Genomic DNA, 19,791 nt, shown 5'->3' on the forward strand with positions numbered 1-19,791 from the left:
TAAAGATGGGCACTACATTAGCCTTTTTCCAATCTTCCAGGACGTCCCCCAATTGCCATGAGTTTTCAAAGATAAGGGCCAATGGCTCTGCAATCACATCCGCCAATTCCTTTAGCACTCTCGAATACAACACATCCGGCCCCATGGACTTGTGCACGTCCAGTTTTTCTAAATAGTCCCAAACCACTTCTTCCGTCACAGAGGGCTGGCCACCTCCTCCCCGTGCTGTGCTGCCCAGTGCAGTAGTCTGGGAGCTGACTTTGTTCGTGAAGACAGAGGCAAAAAAAGCATTGAGTACGTTAGCTTTTTCCACATACTCTGTCACTAGGTTGCCTCTCTCATTTAGTAAGGGGCCCACAATTTCCTTGGCTTTTTTCTTATTGCCAACATACCTGAAGAAACCCTTCTTGTTACTCTTAACATCTCTCGCTAGCTGCAACTCCAGGTGTGATTTAGCCTTCCTGATTCCATTCCTACATTCCAGAGCAATATTTATATACTCATCCCTGGTCATTTGTCCAATCTTCCACTTCTTGTAAGCCTCTTTTTTGTGTTTAAGATCAGCAAGGATTTCACTGTTAAGCCAAGCTGGTCGCCTGCCATATTTACTATTCTTTCTACACATCGGGATGGTTTGTCCCTGTAACCTCAATAAGGATTCTTTAAAATACAGCCAGCTCTCCTGGACTTCTTTCCCCCTCACGTTATTCTCCCAGGGGACCTTGCCCATCAGTTCCCTGAGGGAGTCAAAGTCTGCTTTTCTGAAATCCAGGGTCCGTATTCTGCTGCTTTCCTTTTTTCCTTGTGTCAGGATCCTGAACTCGACCATCTCATGGTCACTGCCTCCCAGGTTCCCATCCACTTTTGCTTCCCCTACTAATTCTTCCCAGTTTGTGAGCAACAGGTCAAAAAGAGTTCCACCCCTAGTTGGTTCCTCCAGCACTTGCACCAGGAAATTGTCCCCTACAGTTTACAAAAACTTCCTGGATTGTCTGTGCACTGCTGTATTGCTCTCCCAGCAGAAATCAGGATGATTGAAGTCGCCCATGAGAACCAGGGCGCGTGATCTAGTAGCTTCTGCGACTTGCCGGAAGAAAGCCTCATCCACCTCATCCCCCTGGTCCGGTGGTCTATAGCAGACTCCCACCACGACATCACCCTTGTTGCTCAGGCTTCTAAACTTAATCCAGAGACTCTCAGGTTTTTCTGCAGTTTCATACTTGAGCTCTGAGCAGTCATACTGCTCCCTTACATACAGTGCAACTCCCCCACCTTTTGTGGCCTCCCTGTCCTTTTGTGGCCTCCCTGTTGATACCCATCCATGACAGTACTCCAGTCATGCGAGTTATCCCACCAAGTCTCCGTTATTCCAATAACATCATAATTCCCTGACTTTGCCAGGACCTCCAGTTCTCCCTGCTTGTTTCCCAGGCTTTGTGCATTTGTATATAAGTACTTGAGATAACCCGCTGATCGCCCCTTGTTCTCAGTATGAGGCAGAAGCCCTCCCCTCTCACACGCTCCTGCTCGTGCTTCCTCCCGGTATCCCGCTTCCCCACTTACCTCAGGGCTTTGGTTTCCTTCCCCTGGTGAACCTAGTTTAAAGCCCTCCTCACTAGGTTAGCCAGCCTGCTCGCGAAGATGCTCTTCCCTCTCTTCGTTAAGTGGAGCACGTCTCTGCCTAGCACTCCTCCTTCTTGGAACACCATCCCATGGTCGAAGAATCCAAAGCCTTCTCTCCGACACCACATGCGTAGCCATTCATTGACTTCTATGATTCAACGATCCCTACCCCGGCCTTTCCTTCCACAGGGAGGATGGACGAGAACACCACTTGCGCCTCATACTCCTTTATCCTCCTTCCCGGAGCCATGTAGTCTGCAGTGATCTTCTCAAGGTCATTCTTGGCAGTATCATGGGTGCCCACATGGAAAAGCAGGAAGGGGTAGCGGTCCGTGGGCTTGATGAGTCTCGGCAGACTCTCCGTCACATCGTGAATCTTAGCCCCTGGCAAGCAGCAGACTTCTCCGTTTTCCCGGTCAGGGCGGCAGATAGATGACTCAGTCCCCCTGAGGAGAGAGTCCCCGACCACCACCACCCGCCTCCTTCTCTTGGGAGTGGTGGTCTTGGAACCCCCAACCTTAGGACAATGTATCTCATGCCTTTCAACTGGTGGAGTCTCCTTCTGCTTCCTTCCCCCAGACGTATCATCTGGGCCACTCCCCGCAATGGTACCTGTGGAGAGAACATGAAAATGGTTACTTACCTGTGTCCGCGTTGCTGGTACATGGACGTTCCCCCTTCTTCTTCTGGAGGTCACATGTTGCCAGATTTCTTCACTGTCCTCCTGTCTGTGCTGCGCAGCCTGCTCTGAATCTTCAGAACCTTGTGACTGTAGAAGCATATCCTGATGTCTGTCCAGGAAATCTTCAGTTTCTCTTATGCAACGCAGGGTCGATACCTGTTGCTCCAGACCTTGAACCTTCTCTTCCAATATGGAGACCAGCTTGCACTTTGTACAGACAAAGTCGCTCCTGTCCTCTGGAAGAAAGACAAACAGGGAACATCCAGTGCAGGTCACAAAAGTTGAACACTCCCCATCCATATTACTTTCCTACTATGAGCTTCCTCAGGAGATGCAGTAATTACTCAGAGAAGTCGTTAGGGTGTAAGCCTCAGTGGGCTCACTCCAGGCGAACTCCCAGGCAAAGTCCTGCTGTTTGCTGCTCTGCTGTCCCCTGCTGCTCAGCTGGTTCCCCGCTGCTCAGCTGGTTCGCGGAGCACCGGCCACCAAACGGCTCTAGCCTGCACCAAACTACAGAATGGTCAGGTCAACAGCTGACTCCGACTAACTTGAGATAAAAGCACCACCACAGTTAAATGTCTGTGGGTTTATGGGACTTGAACTAGGATAACACTCAAATTAACATTGCAGTAAAGACAAGCCCTGAGAGACATTTGGGAGCACAGGCTCTTGGTTTTCTAAAACAAAGTGAGTTGGTTCCGTTATGTTCATGTAACTTAGGGCCAAAGTCTATCTAACTTAGGTTGCAGTGAAGTGTGAGATTTGATGATATTAAGTGTGTGTACTCTATTAGTTGTTTCACAGTTTGAGAGTAATCATTAAGTATGTGCTATTTGATTGGACATAGGTCATATTTCTGCTCATTATCTCCGTGAGTGCAACTGTTAATTTTCCTGTGCAAATAATCAAGAATGCCAATTTTAAATTTGCTTTCTGCGAGCATTCCACAATATATGCTTAAAATTCACTGTTTCTATAGGCATTCCTCCCAGTAAATTCATTTTCTAGAGCAGTGGTGGGCAACCTGCAGCCCATCAGGGTAATCCACTGGCAGGCAGCCAGACAGTTTGTTTACATTTGCACGGCCGCCTGCAGCTCCCAGTGGCTGCAGTTCACCATTCCCGGCCAATGGGACCTGCAGGAAGTGGCGCAGGCTGCAGGAACATGCTAGCCGCTACTTCCTGCGGCTCCCATTGGCTAGGAACAGTGAACTGTGGCCACTGGGAGCTGCAGGTGGCTGTGCAAATGTAAACAAACTGTCTGGCAGCCCGCCAGCAGATTACCCTGATGGCCCGTTTGCGGCCCGCAGGTTGCCCATCACTGTTCTAGAGAATTCATGTAAGGAAAAAAACAGAAGTCTACTTTACTAGATGCAGGGAAACTGACTAATCATAATTAGTTTTTCTTTGCTACCTGTGAATATCTGAATACAGAAATAAACTAATTCTATTTATGTTCCCTTTGGTAACTCTTTACACAAGCAGACTACAATGAAGGACTTCAGCAGCTCAGGCTAGTCCTGTGTCAGCTTTACTCTGGACCAAGGCCTATTATTCAGAAACATGTAGGAATGAACCACCAAGAGAAATTAACAAGCTCTGGTCACAGAGATACCCAAGCCACTGTCATCGTCCCCCTCTCCCCCCCACCCCACACACACTATCCCAACTTGCCTTTCTAATTAACAGCCATCATGTCTTTTATCAATTAATTAACCCATGATTACCTGAACGTATGAGGTGTTGCACAAGAGGTTTCAATAATCAGGATTCCACTGTATAGTATTTTGCTCCTCAGTTTGCACTCAGCTCACACATGGAACAAAGCAGCAAGGAAAAGAGAGATTTTATGCATATTACTTAAGATTATCACTGACTTCTTATGTTTCCAGTCAGAAAAGAGACCCAATTCATATTCCGCTTGTTTACCAATACTGTAGTGACATCAGAAGTAGTTTTGCAAAGTACTTTCCAGTGTTTGGAACCAGGAAAACATTGAGACATTGAGTAATACCTTAAAAAAACCAACACACTGCCCAGCAAGTCTTATAGCTCTACATTAGCAATTCTATTATAGAGCTGCTTATAATGCATGTCCTCTGACCCTAAGATGTGCTGAGTGGCTGACAATACCAAGGATTGGCAACTTTTGGCAGGTGGCCTGCCAGGGATCGGCAACCTTTTGCGGGCTGGGTCAGTTTGTTTACCTGCCACGTCCACGGGTTTGGCTGATCGCAGCTCCCACTGGCTGTGGTTCACCGCTCCAGGCCAATGGGGACTGCGGGAAGTGGTGTGGGCCAAGGGATGTGCTGGCTGCTGCTTCCTGTGGCCCCCATTGGCCTGGAGTGGTGAACCATGGCCAGTGGGAGCTGCGATCAGCTGAACCTGCAGCAGGTAAACAAACCGGCCCAGCCTGCCAGGAGGCATACCCTGGTGGGCCATGAGCCAAAAGTTGCCAATCGCTGGTATATAAAGAGAGAGACAAGGTGAGTGAGGTAATATCTTTTACTGGACCAACTTCTCTCCAATAAAAGACATTACCTCACCCACCTTGTCTCTTTACTATCCTGGGACCAACAGCCACAACTACACTCTATACAAAGATGGATCTTCAATGTCTTTCCCTCACAGGAGATTTAAGGCTAAATCCTGAAAGGCTATGAAGTCCATGGGCATGCCACATGTTACAATCTTGCAGTTGTATGGTTAATGTTGGTAACAATTCCACATCCCTTTCACTTCCCCCTAGACTTTCTTGATTACTTACTCTGTTCACTTTGCTCTCCAATTTTCAGTCTGCATGTATAATTTAATACATGTAGTCACAATGTTAATACACAAATATTATACTTGATTCATTATGTGCAGGCTTTCCTTGAATAAACAGACCATACAATATATGATCAAATGCTCCATGATGAGCTTCCTCTTAGGCTGAGAGGAAGCATGGAAACTTTCAGCCTAAAAGAACAATTTTTTCACTATGTTATAAAGGCTACTAAACTGAGACTTGGAATGAAAAAAAAAATCTCCTCTGTGTAGGCACTGAGACATAAGGCCAAGGAGAAAGTCATACTATAAGAAAACAGACTAAGACGATAGCATCACTACTATGAAATTTTAATATGTTGCACATTTTTTGTTCTGTTCGTTCAGACAATTTCACAGACTATGAAGTGTAGGGATTATGACTCGTATGGTTTAGTTAGTTTTAAGATTTGCCTCTAGTTAGACTAGGAGAGTGAAATTAGTTCTGAGGTCTAGTTGTACATGGTTTAGCTCTTGAATTAATCCTTTCGATTTAGGAAAGTTTTCTGATCTCCTATAAGTACACAAATCTGATTACCTATGCCCGCTGAAAGCACATTATTCATTCTTTGGCACTTTCCTTGTCCGCACTAACTCATAAACTTCACAGACACTGGCAGCTCTGGCAATGCAATGTGATATGCAATTAGTACTAAAACTGAGCCAATTATGTTCCTTTCATGGTGTTACATTACATCACATCATAAGTATCAACCAATTCAATTTCAGAGAGCTCTTTAAAAAAATAATTTTGTGTTTTGCAAGCATCTCAAAATGTCATTTCATAGATTGATCACGATTTGGCTAAGGTCAGTCATATCTCATCTCAAGATTTCATTTTTCAGAAAACGTGTGGGGAAAAATAAAAGCACAAAACCCAGGCAGTTACCACTGAACTTCCAATTTGCAATACAATGAATTTAATGGGTGTTTTGCCCGAGCAAGTGCTATGCAAAAATAAAGGCCCAGATTGTTTCCCATGTCTCCCCTATCACTCCATGTCCTAAGTTCCACACCTTTGAGGGGGCTTTCTATATACACCAATCTCTACCCTACCATATGAAAGGGGAAAAAGAGAGGTTTCAGCCGGCTCTGTGGCATTGTTCTCCAGTACATCCAGACCATGTGGCGAGTGTTCTGGGGCCCCACACCTATGCGGAGGAGGAGTACATTTGGACGAGCTGAAGGAAGAACATTCTCTGGAGGGTTAATGCCAGAGTAATCAGTGAAAAGGACAATACTACCCTAGGCTTTTCCATTGAGTATCCCCCTCCCTCCCATGAACATGGGGCCTTCTGTAACACAGAAGACACCTCTACTCTTTGAGGAAGGTGCAGATCCATAAGGGACTTGGGTGTTGCAATGCTGAACATCACAGTGCCTAATGTTTAGGCACCTAGAAAAAACAAAACAAAATGCAGGAACACATTGCAATTCACAAAACCTGAGTTAGGCACCTAGGCTCCATGTACAATGAGTGTGTAGAAATAGGTTCTTTAGACTGTGATCCACAAGGCCAGGATGTGCTAAGCCCTCCCCCCCCTCAAAAATAGGAACCTATGTCTAGGCCGCAGAAAGGTGCCTATCTCCATTTAGCAATCCATGAATGGGAACTAGCTGCCTGAACTCAGGCAGTTTAGGCACTGAGGCATTTCTTGCAGGAATATGAATGCCTTGCTCCACACAAAACCTGTGTAAGGAAGAGGTCCTGTCATCCGTCATATACCCTTTTAGCTCAGAGGTTGGCACAGTAGCCTGGAATATGGGAGTCTTGGGTTCAATGCTTCACACTTCCTGAGGGAGACTGATTGTGTGGCTCTATTTTTATTCATTTGTATTCAACTGCCTTTTGAAGAAGGCTCACAGACAACACTTCTGTTCTAGTGTCCAAGGGTATGTCTACACTGCAATTAGACACCTGCAGCTGGCTTATGCCAGCTGACTCAGGGATGCCTGGCTTGGAATTAGGATCTGTTTAATTGTGGCATAGACATTCAGACTCGGGCTGAAGCATGGGGTCTAGGACACTGTGAATAGGGATGGTCCCAAAGCCTGCCCTGCAGCCCAAGCCCTGCATCTATACTGCAATTAAACAGCTCCTTAGCCCAAGCCCTGTGACCCCAAGTCAGCTGGCATGGGCCAGCCACTGGTGTCAAAATGCGGTGTAGATATACCTCTATTGTGTATATAATGACATAAGAGAGAACACTTTGCAAGAAGCTCATTCTTTTTATTAATCACACCTTCTGTGGTTGGTTTGGAAAAGTGATACAGGTTCATTAGTTTAGAATAGTTGGACTGAACATCAGAACACTGGTATTATTCAGGCAAGCACCCAAATTAATGCTGAGAATGTTGTGCATTGTGAGTGTGAGACATGCTTAATTAAAATTACAATAAAGAAGCTATGTTTAGGTTTTTTAAATTCAAGGTTTATTACAGAAAGGAATAATATTTGCTCAGAAATTTAAAATGCCTTTGTGACGGGTTCCCCCTGGGGTGCCACCTGGAACTGGGGTACCACTGAGCTCTGACTCACCAGCCTGGGCTCCCTCTCAAAATGTGCTGTTGTGACAAGCTGCTGACTCACTTCCAGTCCTACACTTCCACCAGCATTCATACAGGTAGGGACATACCCAGCTGCAGTAACATGCAGGCTCTGACCAGCCACTTCATATACAAATAATAGAGAGGCTTCAGCCAAAATAAGCACCAGCTTCCCAGCATAGGACCCAATTTATCATCCAGTTCACCTCTCTCTCAATGCAGAGAGGAAATGCAACAGCCCCTGTCCCTAAATTAAGATTCCCAAGCACTTCATCGCAAATTTACTGGTTTAGATTAACACATAAAATTATTTTATTAACTACAAAAGATAGATTTTAAATGATTTTAAGTGACAGCAAACAGATCAAAGCAGATTACCTAGTAAATAAACAAAAACACAAACTAAGTTTAACATACTAAAAATATACAATCTGAATTAACAATCTCTCACCCTGGTTGATACAAGCAGCTAGCAGATTCTCAAGGCACAAGTTGCACTGGCTTTACAGCTTGGAATCCCCAGGTCTTTCATACACAGGCTAGAAATCCCTTTAGCCTGGGTCTAGCACTTCCCCCAGTTCAATCTTTCTTACTCAGGTGTTTCCAGGAGTCTTTGTGTGTGGGGTGTGTTTGTGTGTTTGGAAAAAAAAAAACAGATGTCACTCCCTGCCTTATATAGCTTTGGCATATAGTAGGAACCCTTTGCTTCAAAATGTGGTTCCCAGACCAGTTTGTGAAAAAATACTGACATCCCCAAGATGGAGTCCAGAGTTATGTGACCTGGTCACATGCCTTTGCATAGCTTGCTGAGTCATAGCAGCCAAAACTTTCTGTCTGAAACTTTCACAGGAAGGTTAAGTTCTTCCAGGGTTCGTTATCTTTGCTGATGGGTCGTCAGCATTGTCTAGCTTCTTCAGTGTTGTACCTGAAAGGTTAATTGTGGATGTTACCCAGAGTAAGCACATTTGAAATACAGATACATAGTCAATATTCCTAACTTTAGAAACAAAAATGATACATGCACACAAATAGGATAATCATGTATTTTCCAATGACACCTCGCAAGACCCATTTTGTACAAAATGCATCATAATTATGTCATAATCATATCATAATAATATCACTGTGAAGAATATGGGGTGCAGTGTCACAGCCTTCATGGGATTTTTTTAGAATTTGAAGTTCTTAGCTTTTTAGGGATGAAATGAGATCTTGAATTTTCCACATCATTGCATTTCACAATAATAGAACTATATTTTTACATCTCCTTTCATACAAAAGTTGTACAGTAATGCTATGCAACAGTTTAAAGGAGTAAAGTTTACATACATGTGGGAAAAATATCTGTTGGTTGACAGAATTTAGTTGGATGAAATAGCAGGGGATAAACAATGCCCTTTTTTTTTGTGAAAAGTACTATAACATCTTTCAATGACCACAAGTGGTTAGTAACTTAGTTTTATGAATCAAATGACATAACACCAGTAGAACTACACCCCCTAAAATTCAGGATGTGTCTACACTTGGCCTGTGGGTGTGATTCCCAGTTTGTGTAGACATACTCATGCTAGTGCTCATTAAACTAGCTTGCAAAAACACAGTTATGTAGCTGCGGTAGCATGGGCAGCAGCGAGTGGTGGCATAAGCCAACTGCCCCAAGTACATATCCACAGGGTCAAGACGGGTTTCTACTCAGGGAAGCTAACCTGTGTTGACACTGTCCCTGCTGTTGTGGCTACACTACTATCTTTAGCATAGTAGCTCAACAAAAGCTAGCATGTTTGTTTGCATGAGCTGAAAAAAAAAAATCACACATCTAGCTCCATGTGAAGACAAAGCCAAAGACAGACATTAGTTCTGTATCTACTCAGAGGAAAGATATGAATGACACCATTTCCCTCAGCACCAATGCAGTCCTTTGAAGGTCATAGAACCACATATTCTCCCACCATTATATTTGGCTTCTCAGATTTTACTGGCCAGTAAACAAAGTGTAAGCAGTTGTACTCACCACTGAAGAATCTCCAGGCATCGGGTTGTGCAGTTGCAGGGGTTCCAGCCTCTAATGCCTCCTGTTGATCACTTTTTTGCCCCTGTTGATCACATCCATGGCTCAGCCCTGTGGCTAGGTCCTATCTAATCCAAACACCTTCCAGGGTATCAGAGATCCAAGTCCAAAAGGTCCCAGTGTAAAAGATCCTTCCACCCCTTTTTAGGCTGTTCCACAGCCTGTCATTTATGCTCAGATTTCAGACTCACCCTGGGCTCCACAGTCCTGACTCCCCTCTTAATACCCCTTCCTTGGGGCTGGTGTGGGGACTCGAGTCCCACCCTCTGCGCTGGATTGGAGCCCAGGGATCCTGTATTTGGAAGCTAGGTCTGCTCTTTCAAACATGCTGGTACTTCCCTGGGCCACTTCCTACCTCACAGCTCCTGGTACTGCTTAACAAAGTGTTCCCTTGGTTGCTCTCTAGGTATTTCCTGCTCTTTCTTTCTCTGCAGAAATGCTGACCCTTCAGGACAGCATCTCTGTGCCTTACCTCCTTTCCAGGGCCCACCACAGGGATTAATCCTATCCCTGTGGCCTTATTTAATCTGCCTTTCCCAGAGACAGGCCACTCCCTATCTCCTCCTTAACTGCTTTCCTTGTCTCTTCATGTAGTGTTTTTTGACTCTTTTATAGCTGGGGGTCACTAATTATAATTATTGTGAGATCAGAATCAGCTTGGGGATATCTACTAAGTCACTGGCAAGACTGAACCTGACTCCCCTTAAAGAGCCAGCCAACTTGTGACATCAAGATTGCAACAACTTCAATGATACAAAACCAGACTCTATGGCCCAGATGCACAAAGGTACTAAGGTGCCTAACTTCTACTGAAATCAATGGAAGTCAGGAGCCTAAATACCTTTGTGCGTCTGGGACTATGTACCAGATTTTCAAGTGCTCACCATGCACAACTGGAATCAGATTTTCAAGAGTACTCAGTATACAACAACCCCCAATGTAACTCTTAACATTAGATCTCAAATCTGGCCATTTATTCTAGTCCTTAAATGGGAGCAGAGCTCTTTTGAAAATCTGCTTCTCACATTATGGGTGCAGAGCACTTCCAAAAATCTAGTCCTAAGTTTCCTTTGCTTAAAGAATGATATGTGGGATATGCAAGAATGATGTGAATTATTTAAGCAGATGTCACATGGAAACCCCTCCTGCTTCAGTTTCCCCTTTCTTGCACAGTCAGAGTAACTCCATGCAAGCTTTCCAAGTAAAATGCACCCTGCAAAGGGCTATTTAATTACAAAAGTCCCACAACCATAAACCAGAAATTCCCAGCACAGTCCAAGCAGCGCATTGACTCTTTCAAGTCCTCAGCATATCCAGTACAGCTTTGGCATCTCTCACCACTTCACCCTCAAGCACAGCTCCAGCATCTCTCGTTATGCCTCACCCCATCCCCCCTAGTTCGGGCACTTTCTGCCCTGTTTTATTCTCAACTCTGGTTCTAGCTCCCACCCAGAAACTTCGGCAAGCTCATTGTTCCCCAGCCTTCAAACCCTCTCTGGCCCTTCTGCTTCAGTTGTCTGACTCAGAGAGCCAGCAGACATCTCCCTCTTCTTCTCTTAGCCTTCAGCCCTCTATGGCCATAGTTCCCTGGCTTGGGGAAGTTTGGGGAATCCCCTCCCTGAAGCTCTCAACTCAGCTCTGCTCTTTTTCTGAGCTCATGCACTCACACTTGCTCTTTCTGGACTCTGGGTTCTCAACTCTCCCACTGGCTTTAGGTTATCTTTTATGTATAACTCCCAATGCTCATCCCACCATCCTCATTACACCAAACTAGGAACTGGGCCTAATTTCATTGAAGGGCCTGCTATCCTGTTAAAGAAGATTTATTTATTTCTCTTTGTATTTTTAAATTAGTCAAGTAAGGATGGGAAAAAAAAGTTTTCCAGACAGCTCCTGATTTTTCCTTACACATCCACCAATTTATTAATAAACTAAAATATTAATTATCACATCTTGGGGAGATCTTGTTTTTTAGATTTTAAGTTCCTCAGGCATATATCACATTATGGTTGCACAGATAAGCATTCAAAAGTCAGGAAATGCCAAAAATATGATACCATGCATAACCGTGACTCTGGCCTTTTGTCTGTATATTATGATATATTTTTCTCAAACCCACCCACCCTCCCCAAAAAATAACAACAGCAACATGATATTCAGGTTTTTTTCTCCAACCTTAAAGTTTCTAGAAACAGTAAGAATTTACTCCTCTACCTCAGCAACACAAATGTGCCATCTAACTTCCAAAGAAATCTCATCTCCACACAAGCTTGATTTGCAACATATCAACTAATGGTAAGGTTAGTGATCAGAGTAGTCAAAAATGTATTAATTAGAAAGCAACACTGCAATAAAAAAATCATGTATAGAAACACATTTTAGTCACTTATATTTATTCATTTAACACTAAGTCAAAATTTTGTGCATCATGGTAGAGGATAGTAAAGAATGACAAAAGTTTAAGCCTCAATTTTGCTTCCTGCAGCATGCTCCTATAGGATGAATCTTACCTTCGTGATCAGGACTCAGAATGGGAAGAGTCTGATGACAAAAGAAAGTTAATTGGTTTTTAAGGAAAATTTAGAGAAATGTACTGTGGAAAACGGTGTCAACAAAAAATGGCTATTGGTAGGAAGTGGCTACTACAAGCGGCAAGAAACTGGTTAAATCATCCACAATTTCCATTTACTTGTGGTATGCTTTTTTAAAGCATTTCAAATGCTTTGAACAGTGAAAGAAATGGAAAGTGGCGAAGTAGAGAACCATGTATGGAGAATTGCTTATATAACTTTTTGTGGGCACTATAAATACCTTCTGAAAATATATGGAAAAGAGAAAAGGAAATGGGATGGGTGACTTATTACAGCAATGATCCAGTGAAATAGGGCTTTGGGACTGCAGAGAACAAAACAACTATTTATTTTATTTTCAAGCTCTTTGAAATGGTTGTTTTTGGACCCAGCCCTATGGGATTCACATTTTGTTTTCATTGAAGTCTCAGGAAGACAGAAGGGATCATTCTTACGTCAGTTTGTTTGAGTACAACACAAACAATATAATGTAGAACCAGACCAATGTTCGAAAGTATCTATATGAAATTTCTCCTAAGCTACAAAAGGCAGCTAAAGCAATAGAAGACAATCTTTAAGAAGTACTGGTCTTACCAGCTTCAGACAAAATGAATTTTTCAGCCAGCACATACCGTTGCTCGTCATCTGAAGATATAGATTCACCCACAGCTTCAAACCCTTAATACAGGGCTTGTCAAACTTGTACTGGGAAAAGGATTTAATGAAATCCTTGACTCTGCTACAGACAGAGCCTGAATGCTGACATAGAAGGACCTCTGAAAGCAGAGATGCAATAAAACTCTTAGAAAAGGAGCATGTTTGCAGTATGGTTGTAGCTGTGTTGGTCCCAGGATATTAGAGAGACAAGATCAGTGCGGTGAATACTTTTTTTAATTGGACCAGCTTCTGTTGGTGAAAGAGACAAGCTTTCAAGTTACACAGAGCTCTTCTTCTAGAACATGGTTTCTGAGACATCTGATAGATAGCATGTCCGATTAGATAAAACATATTGACTTCTGCCTGTGTGCTTGTACTTTATCTCTGCTAGAGGTTATTACTACTTACTAATTATTAATGCCAGCATGCAGCATAACATAATGCTAGTTTAGGACCATTAGGTTATGCCCAAAGAGATTTACTATTAAGACCTAAAAATCTGGTTGTCCTCTGTAAGCCTTCTCTGTCCTCTTGTGGACCCATGTGGGACTCAGGTAGAATGCTCATACTAACATTCTCTTGTCCTGATTTAAAGTTCATTTAAGCCAGTGGGTATCTCACCAGAGATTTTAGTGGGCTCTGCTTTGGCCCTCTTATCACTGGGCCAATAGTCAGATTAAGGCTCCCAGCTTTCCTCTAAGCCCCAAAACAGTGTGGGGAGCATTCTCACTGAAAGACATGGTGGTATATGGACTGTCTAAGGGAGAAAAAGTACAGCAGCTAAAATGTATTTCTCCAACCACTACCCTGAGGGGATTATGCCTGCATTTGCCATACAGAAGCAAAATGCCTCAGGCCACTTTTGTTGATTGCTAAAGCCCTGTATATCTTGTCCCTCCCCTATTTGGCAAGTCAGAATTTGTCCCACTGTTTTCTTACCCCAAAATTAGGATCTTGAGATAACCCCCTCAACTCTTAGACTTGTAATAATGTAATAATGAAAGTGAACAGAGCTCCATTCTAAGTTGATGAGAGAAGATATCATAGAAAATATCTGGGAACATGCTAGGCACCCGCATGGGGATTTATGTTTCTTTGTGCAGCATGAAAGAGATGGATAATAAGACCACTGCTGAGTTATACAGCACAATTAAAGCCTTGTCCTCTGGTTATAGTACAGTCCAGTCTCCTTCTGTTGCTGTCTATCCTTCAAGCTTTAATTAAGACTAAGTTGGATTCAAATACCATATTTTTATTATAAGCCTAGAGTGCCCTGTTTAATTTTAAAACAGCATTTTATGAGCCAGGTAATAAGGGTGACATGGTAGGTGAGGTAATATCTTTTACTGGACCAACTTCTGTGGGAGACAGAGACAAACTTTCAAGCTTATTGAGAGCTCTTCTTACTTCACCCACCTTTTTTCTCTAATAACCTGGAATTAACACTGCATACAGGTAATACGGCTGGCTGATCAGGTGAAGCAGAAAGATAAGGAGAGATACATTTAATTTTTAAGAGATATGACAGGTAATGCAATAAAATTGACTCTTTTCAGATGATAATGTAAATGCTTGGAAGACAGACAACACAACCAGAGGGGTGACTATTGCCAAAGATTTACATTGTCTCAGTGAAGTTGGGCAGAGGATGAGGATTTGGAAGAGCCATTAAAGAATTAACATTTAACAAGGAAAATTAAGTTCACAGACCACATGGGAAGCATCCAAAGCTATCCTCACAGGCAACATGAGAAGTTAACTCCTTCGACAACAATAAAAAAAATAAGCCCTGCACTCTGGGACAATATTATTATCCTAGCACTATCTCATTAGTCAAATCTTAACAAGAATACTTTCTTAAATGAACTGACAAAAGCTTTCAACAATTTGCTGTTCTCAAAAACAGACTTTGACATTTTCATGACCAATCAGAAATACTATGCTGAGAGGGGAAAAAAAGCAGGGAAAATTCTAGCATAGCAAAAGCCATATCCAAAAGAAAAACAGCCATAACTATAGCCCTCTCCTCTACACAATCTACCTCCCTTATTACTAAACTCAGATCAATAGTCTAATAATTTATATCATTATACAAAAACATACTCCACAGAAACTAACATATAAACACCATCTTTGAGGACCCAATTTCACACAGCTTTCAAAAACACAACAAAACATCATAGATAAAGCTATCTCCACTGAGCACATAATAACTATGATTACATCTATGCCCATTGATAAATCTTCTGATCTTGACAGCTTTCCTCTAGAGTTCAACAAGACCTGCTATGTCTGATGCTGCATTTAAGAACCCATTCACCAAAGGCCACCTACAGCACTTAGGGATAAGATGATATCCTTAACCCTGGTTATCTCTTTAAAAGGTACAAAAGCAGCCACTGTGCAGCTCCAGTTAAATAAGCTGCTCTTGAACTCTCCTCCTGCCCTCCTCCCCTGCCCCCACCCAATGACTATTACAGTGACTGAGTAAGCAAGAGAAACTCTGTAGCCCAATGGCTAGAGCACCCACATGACAGTGAGATACCTGATTCCAATCCCCCTGCTTTAATCACTCTTTAATTATTTGGCCACAGTGGGACAGCTTAAACAGGAGAGATTGAGGAGCCCCACACACCAGTATCCCATAATTCAGTGCTTGAGGGAACATTTGAAAAGAGGGTCTCTTGGCAGAGCAGGGGCAATTGAACCTGGGTCTCCCATATTTTTTTTTATTATTTTTTTATTATGGGATCTAGCAAGTGGGTGGGCAGAAGCCCGCCCACAGCTAAAGATCCCCCCCCCACCAGCCTAAGGGGAGATCCACAGGACCTGGAAGCCAAGTGATTTCTGGGGACAACTAATAAAATAACAGGAACAGGAGTGTGGTCAAAGGGTGAAACAAAGGGCACCTGACTGGGACACCGAGCAGAGAACCCCGGACAGGAGGTCCCTTGGCTTTGTGGGGCCACAGATAGGGAGTGCCTAGATAAGGAGATGAGGGGAAAAGTGTAACCAGAAACATAACAAATATTTGTGAGGATCTGGAATAGGGGCTGCAACCTGGCACACTCCACGTAAACATGCACCAGGGTCTCCCTCACACCGCAGAAGCGGCAGGTATCCAGGACAGTGGTCAACCACGCCAAATATATGTCCGTGCTCATGGCCCCGTGAAGGAGTCACCAACTGATATCCCCTGCGGGCCTCAGGACCAGGGTAGAGTATGGGCTGGCCCACGAGGGTTCCTCACCCTCTAAAGATGGCAGAAGGTCCTGCCACTTTGTGTCAGGGCGCGAGGATGAGGAAGTGAAGGGTGTGGAACATGAGCGTGTATAGATGTTTTCTTGGTGCAGTCTGGAAACAAACTGACTGCAAGTCGTGCAGCCGACTCATGGTGAAGGGATGGGGGGGAGGTTGGGTCCATGGGGCAGGGGTTTGATGAAAAGGTCTGGAGAACCTGGGGTGGAGGGTGGGTGGGGTGTGCCCTCTCGCAGGACCTGGTCGTAGGCCCGAGCAGTGGGTGGTAAAGTGGCCCTCACCTCCTGAAGTACACACCATGGAGTATGAGGTGTGGAGAGCCCCATGTGAGTGTCAGGGGATCCAGCAAGTCTCCCCGGTCATAGTCCAAGATGTCTCCGACTCTGGTGACTTCTGCCAGGTCTCCCATATCCCAGGAAAGTGCTCTAACTAGTGGGCTAAAAGTTATAAGCTAGGCAGCACCACTGTTTCCTCTAGCTGTTTTATGTGGAGTGAGGGGGGCACCTAACACTTTTTCACCTAAACCACCTGATTCCAAGCAGCTGCTTCCTGTCTGTGGATTGCTAAGCAGTGATAGGCACCTCCCTGAAGCCTGGACTTAGGCACCTATTTCTGGGAGGGTCAGGGCTTAGCACAAACCACTCTGGTTAGTATCTCCCATTGCCTGCCTTAGGAGACATCATGCCTAGTATATGCTGGCTTTTGTGGCTCATATTCTTAGTAACCTATCTCTGCCCATTCATTGTATGGGGAGTGCAGGCACCTAGCTCAGCTTTGTGAATCAAGTGCTTTTCCTGTGACTTTTTAGGTGCCTAAACAGTAGGCGCTGTGATGCTCAGTGTTTCAATGCCTACATCACTTCTTGGATCCCACCCAACGTGACTCTCAACCTTTACTACACTCTGTTATAAAGAACAAAAAATGTGAGCACAGACAGCAGCAATGCATACATACTGAATCACAAATGGGTTTCTACGCCAACATGAAGGGATCATCTGTTGGAGCAAAATGGATAGGAACATAGGAATTACCTATGGATCAGACCCATGGTCTACCTAGTCCAGTATCCTGTCTCTGACAGCTGCCAGTATGAGATGCTTCAGAGGAAAGTGTAAAAACTTACAGTAGGCAAATATGGGATAATGTGCCTAGGACACTAGTTCTCATCCTGCTACCTAGTAGTTAGAGACTACCTTATGCTCAGAAGCAAGTTTAATACCTCTTCCAAAATTTGTATAATTAATGATGATGAATTATGATACCCAGGTCTGCCTCCATGCCCACTGAATCCTTTCTTGAATCCTAAATCACCTTTCTATTAGGAGAGCCAAAAAGGATGGTGTTTACTGTGAACTGGGCACCAGCCCACTGGGAAATGAGACCAATAAACTCATTTGTCAGCTCCATTTTTTTAAACCAGTGCTACAGTATGGTACATTAAGGAATGGGGACAGTAAGAGTTATTATAAACCAATTTATAAATTCTTTCCTATTGTTATGAAGGTCTTTTGACAAAGGCCTTCTATGCTCAGAAAATTAGAAAATCCTGAAGCTTCTTTTAAGGGATGTATTATAAAGAAAGGCATGCTCCTTGTTCGCCTCCATTTCTCTTGATTCCAACTAGCTCTGACAGACTTCTGCAATCATTCTAAATCCAAATACCTGATCTAAACAATAAATAGAAGCATATTAACAACTGGTTTTATAATTTCTAGTTACAAGCCTTTAAAATTAGTGGCTGTAGGTGGATAATTATTTAAGTATCCTGGCTTACATTTCTAAAAGAGAATCTCTCTGAAGATGAGTCTCCTTTCATCACCTCTTGTTGAGGTCCAAAAATTAAGCAACTCCAAATCACTTTTGAAAATTTAGGCCAAAGTGAATAGAAATGTAGCTATAATTTCTACTATACATTTAACCTGATGAGTAAAAATGTTAGCCAAGTAGCAACAGATGATAAATAAATATTAATTAAGAACAAATAAATAAAATAATATTAATAGCAAATTAAGGTGGTAGTGTGTGTAAATATGAAGACATTTAACCAAGAAACCCATTTACAAAACAAAATAACGTGTGCAATAAAACAGAAATTGTGGATATTTTAATGAGTGCATTCCTAACCTACTTAATAATGTAATTTTAATCATTTTTAAATGTTTCTGAATTAACTAAAGAAACTAATGATTAGACATTTACCCTAGTGTAAAAACTTACAAAATGGTTGCTTTGGGCAATGAAGATGATTGCTTGCAAGTTAGAAAAATTCAAAGTACTTTCATGTTCTAATTTTTTGCATAAAATTACCAAATAGTAAAATTATCAGTCTTAAGTTGTTTAAATAATGTCATTCCATTTCAGTTGGGAAGAGAAATGAATGCTAGAAAATGATAAGGAGCCAGTTTATGGGAAAGAGTCTTTTCTACATTATTTTGTAAGATGATATTTAGGAAGTATCATTTGGAAACCCCACCTCCATCCCCAGAATTAACATGGTAATACAGGAGTGGCCAGCTCAGTTATATTTTAATGAATAAAAACACAGTTAGCCAGATCCTCAGCTGGTGTAAATTAAAATAGCCCCATTGAAGTCAATATAACCATGGTGATTTGCATTAGCTGAGTTTCTGGCTCTGCCTATACAGTAAGACAGCATAACTCGCTGTAAGTTACAGACTCTTTCTGAATGGACACAAGAAGACACATTTTACTCTGATTTACTCCATGTGTATTACAGCAGAAGTTAGCACAATAACAGAGGGTGATATCATACCTTCCCATATTAAAATCGACAGGAGGATGCTATGGGAGAGAACTTCTCCAGGAGGATGTTTTAGCAGAATACCTCCCTGATAATTCTGTCATGGGGGAGAACGAGATTTTTCTCTTACAAAACAATCCACAAGGTCTACCCCAAATCTGGAGGATATCCAGGGATTCAGCAAGACACTAGGGCTATGTGTATTAATGTCCTCTGCCTCCACATTGGCTCTGTGTCATAGGGTCCCACATCCTAATCCCCTTGGCTACCACTGCCCCAGGGACTTTCACAGCAGAATTTCTCTCTCTTAATGGGACTCTACAGTAAAGTGATTATGGTCCCAGGCTCAGATACCTTTTTCACATAAGCTTTCTGGAATGACAGGAAGGAAAATGCATGTTACACCTCACCCACTCCCAACCAATAGGAATGAGTGTCAATGACAGGAGAGCAGTAGTTCTTCTACATCCTTCCTCTTCTCCTTGACTGGGGATAAGAGACACCAGAGGTTCAGTACTTCATGGTTCAGAAGAGGACATACTAGCACAGAGCTGATGAGCAGTAGCTTACAAGTTTGGTAAACTGTGCATAAGAGTTAATGCTGCTCTAAGTGTCTTCTGCACTTGCTTGTTTGGAAGAAAGGGAGTGGGGTATAGTCATGAGATAATCTGTGGCAACTGGTGGGAGGAGAGGTAGCCACAGGGCCAGCAGGAGTATCTGGTTCCCAATATGGATGTCTTATATTCCACTGGAGTGAAGCCTAGTTTCCCTAGATTACCTTAGGCTCTAGCCCCTTTTCACATCAGATTGATCAGAAA

This window comes from Lepidochelys olivacea (assembly GCF_965140295.1).
Source record: "Lepidochelys olivacea isolate rLepOli2 genome assembly, chromosome: 1".
NCBI classification, from domain to species: domain Eukaryota; kingdom Metazoa; phylum Chordata; order Testudines; family Cheloniidae; genus Lepidochelys; species Lepidochelys olivacea.